This window comes from Coregonus clupeaformis, chromosome 16, assembly GCF_020615455.1.
Source record: "Coregonus clupeaformis isolate EN_2021a chromosome 16, ASM2061545v1, whole genome shotgun sequence".
In the NCBI taxonomy this organism is placed as follows: Eukaryota; Metazoa; Chordata; class Actinopteri; order Salmoniformes; family Salmonidae; genus Coregonus; species Coregonus clupeaformis.
Window position 1 is genome coordinate 5068542 of NC_059207.1, and position 4403 is coordinate 5072944.

The 4403-nt window shown below is 43.6% G+C and overlaps 1 long non-coding RNA gene across 2 annotated transcripts; it reads right to left on the reverse strand.

Annotated features, from left to right (window-relative positions):
- Positions 1-1638: 1638 nt before the first annotated feature.
- On the reverse strand, positions 1639-2739 carry LOC121562876. Of its 2 annotated transcripts, none has more exons than XR_005999656.2 (4): positions 2692-2738; positions 2408-2569; positions 2208-2242; positions 1639-2112 (listed from the first exon to the last, which is right to left on the reverse strand). It is a non-coding gene; the product is annotated as an uncharacterized LOC121562876 (long non-coding RNA). The 2 variants fall into 2 exon arrangements; XR_006661840.1 differs by having other exon boundaries at positions 1674-2112; positions 2408-2461; positions 2692-2739.
- Positions 2740-4403: the final 1664 nt, after the last annotated feature.

Below are 4403 nucleotides of genomic sequence, written 5' to 3' on the forward strand. Positions count from 1 at the left end.
CCAAGAACACCATCCCAACCATGAAGCATGGAGGTGGAAACATCATTCTTTGGGGATGCTTTTCTGCAAAGGGGACAGGACGACTGCACCATATTGAGGGGGAGGATGGATGGGGCCATGTATTGCGAGATCTTGGCCAACAACCTCCTTCCCTCAGTAAGAGCATTGAAGATGGGTCGTGGCTGGGTCTTCCAGCATGACAACGACCCGAAACACACAGCCAGGGCAACTAAGGAGTGGCTCCGTAAGAAGCATCTCAAGGTCCTGGAGTGGCCTAGCCAGTCTCCAGACCTGAACCCAATAGAAAATCTTTGGAGGAAGCTGAAAGTCCGTATTGCCCAGCGACAGCCCCCGAAACCTGAAGGATCTGGAGAAGGTCTGTATGGAGGAGTGGGCCAAAATCCCTGCTGCAGTGTGTGCAAACCTGGTCAAGACCTACAGGAAACGTATGATCTCTGTAATTGCAAACAAAGGTTTCTGTACCAAATATTAAGTTCTGCTTTTCTGATATATCAAATACTTATGTCATGCAATAAAATGCAAATGAATTACTTAAAAATCATACAATGTGATTTTCTGGATTTTTGTTTTAGATTCCGTCTCTCACAGTTGAAGTGTACCTATGATAAAAATTACGGACCTCGACATGCTTTGTAAGTAGGAAAACCTGCAAAATTGGCAGTGTATCAAATACTTGTTCTCCCCACTGTATATATATATTTGTGTTGGGTGGAGTAATAAAATCCCTAATACGTATTCCTGCGCCTGTCTTCTAATCATTATACAACGTGACATCCATAATGTAAATGTATACACCACTGCATAAAAGCTGCATTTCTGGCTCTTGGCTTTCATCACAAGCCTCCATCATTAAACACTAATATTAGTTGTAACCGCAATAGCATTGAATAATAGATGTTTTTGTTGGCCTAATTTCAAACCTTTATTCGATTGAGATGACACCATCTTTATCTGCACTTTTTCATCTTCCTGAATGCTTTGAGTTCTTAAATGTTTTCAACTCGAGACCCAAATGAGAAATTGACTGTCCTCCCGTGACCCAAATCGACCTCCAACGACCCGAAGTAAGAAGAAATAGTTTGTGATTAAAGATGTATTCTCATAACTCAGGACACATAGTTTAAGAAACCCAACACAGTTCAGGGTTTGGAAAATGCTTTTAGCTTGTTTGTATTCTTGACATACTTTGCACATCTAACTGAGTGGCAGGGGTCTGGTGTTTACCGTCCAGATGAACAAATGAAGAGACGTGTGTAAAGAGCCCCCCCCCACCCCACCCCCCACGCCCTCAAATCACCCAGGCATTTACTCTTACACACAAATATTTTGCCAATTCTATCTGACGGCAGGTGGACTGAAAATCGGGCGTGGGGGGTGGGGTGTTCGTCTATGAGCGACCCAGTGATGTTCACCTCAGCAGGTCACACTCTACACTGAGCTGCTCCTTCCTGTCACTCAAACCACAGGAAGTGATGCACACCCTCACTGGCACTTCCTCTACCTCAGACCCCAAACATATTCACCTTATAAGGTGATTTTCAGAATAGGGGGCTATGATCAGTGCAAAGCCAAGACAGGAAATACAAACACAATCATGACAAAGGCAATTTTGTTTTTAACTCTTTATTTGTCTTTATAAGTGATCAATACAATTGTCTACTGCTGGGTACTTTGCCCCTCAGGGTCACCCTATAAAAAAATCACTAAAACACACAACAGAGATCTAAGTTAAGTGAGGCAAAAAGAGGCAACTACTCCTCTGAGGCCATTAAACAGTTGTGTTTTGACTTCTAAATCCTCCTCTCTAACCTAACCCTGTACCACTGAGCTGTGTGGCCTAACTGAGTTGGAGAGGGCTACAGAGATTTCAAAACATTTTATTTAACTACACATTCAATTTAGAAATATTTAAACGTGTATTCAAAGATATGGCAAACCAATCTTCCTCATCTTCCATCCTCCTCCTCTTTGTCATCTTGTAGCAGCATACACTACATGGGGGTCCAGCTCCTTCTCCCTTCTCCTCTCCATCTTCCTCTTCTTGGAGGTGAAATTCAGGGCGGAATAATTCAATGCATCTGGATCTTGGTTCTGTAGATTTGCAAACATCATGGCATAGACTACAGTTGTAAGTTTCAGCGTTTCTGAATTGCTTATAATTCAGTATTTAATCATGCAGTATTTACCTGATCATTTTGTGGTTGTCTTTGAGAATCAGGTCCTGAATATGATATAAAAGAGAGATGAGAGAACAGATTAATGGATAATTCCATTCTAGCGTACACACTGACTCTTCTGATCATCATTGTACAGTATGTAATGGGAAAAACATCCACATTTGAAGTGTAGTTCACAGGTCCCATATTATCATGAAATGGGCTCCTACCTGTGTTGTGTGTTTTTGCCTCTCGTATGATCTTGAGGACCAGGATGAGGATGACTATCAGTAGAACAGCAGTCACAACACCCAGGATCACAACCAGGGGGAGGAGGTACATGGTTCCATCAACTTCCTCTCCTACTAGACTGATAGTTCCATTACTATGTCCTATTAGATGACATGTTATTACATCATTTGGTGGCCCTTTAATGACAGACCTCATCATTATGCGTTTTTGTTTCTTCATTTAAAAAATAATAATCTACATGACAATGAAAAAAGAAACTCACGCTCTTTAGATGACTCCTGTATTTCCTCACCTCTGTTGTGCCCTATAACATTGAGATTAATAAGAATAGATAAGTATTTTTTCTCAAAATTAGAATGATAAAAAATATGTCCATTAATGGTTTGCCTTTCTTTCATGATAACTCCTGAATAGGTTGATAAACATTTTCAAATGTATCAAAAGCCAGATAAATAGTTGATAACGTACCTTGAATTTTTAGAACTGTTGCGTTGACAAAGAACATGTGGCTATGTGGATAGAATCCACAGAAATACAGGCCACAGTCAGCTATTTCCACTTTTGTGATTTTGAGAAAGATAGTGGTGTTGTTGCTGAACATTTTCAAATGGCTCCTTTGAAAACCATTGTGGAGATAAGGTGTTGAATTAAAGCCGTACATAGATGAGATACAGACAGGCGCTGATCCGTTGACTTGCTTGAACCATGCTGTGTGTCCCACAGCCGTTGTAACATTGGAGCACTGCAAGGTGATGGTATCCCAAGTACGGACCTCCACAGTCTGAGACTGAAAAACCAAAACAGAGTCCAAACCTGAAACTGAAAGAACAAAGTCCTAAGATAATGACTATAATCGCTGATATCACATGGATATTTTAGAAATCAGGAAGAAGTGCTGCACTGAACATTCTGGTTATACTTGACGGATGAAGTCAATCTTGTTAGATTTAACAGTAAGTAGCTTACTTACTCAATCCATAGAGCAGTAGAGCTTGTAGGAAGGTTATCGCCATTCTGTGTGTAGATCTATTCTGTTCTGTCTGGTTGTGATTCAGACCTCTTTATTCACTCTGAGATCACAGTGAGATCAAAGGGGATTTCATTGGTAGTGGGCGTGTGTCAGGGGCTGATGTAAGTGTGGTGTGGAAGTCAGGCGCAGGACACCGAAGCTTGGTCCAACAAAGTTTACTAGTTAACCACAAGGCAAAAATACAATAAACGGCCTCAAAAACTCACAGAGGTGAGCGATTACGCAAACTGTGCGTAAACTCCAAAACAACAAACAGAGCAAACACGCAGCACTAACTGACATGCGAAAAACAACACACAACCTAACCAACACAAAACAGGCAACTTATAGAACACATAATCAGACACAAACGGACACAGGTGCAATAGACAGACAAAAGCAATCAAACATAGAAACATTCAACGGTGGCAGCTAGTACTCCGGGGACGACGAACGCCGAAGCCTGCCCGAACAAGGAGGAGGAGCAGCCTCGGCAGAATCCGTGACAGTACCCCCCCCTTGACGCGCGGCTCGGGGACGGCCAGGAGGACGCGGACCCGGGCGCGTGGGATGCCCACGGTGGAACTCAGTCAGGAGGGATGGATCTAGGATGTCCCTCCTGGGCACCCAGCACTGTTCCTCCGGACCGTACCCCTCCCACTCCACGAGATACTGGAGACCACTCATCCGGCGCCTCGAGTCCAAGATGGTGCAGACCCTGTACGCCGGGGCCCCCTCGATGTCCAATGGGGGCAGAGGGGTCTCTCCTATCTCATCTTCTTGGAGTGGGCCAGCTACCACCGGCCTGAGAAGAGACACATGGAACGAGGGGTTAATATTCTTGTAATCAATAGGCAGTTGTAACCTGTAACACACCTCGTTCAATCTTCTCAGGACTTTAAAGGGCCCCACAAACCGCCGACCCAGCTTCCGGCAGGGCAGGCGGAGGGGCAGGTTTCGAGTCG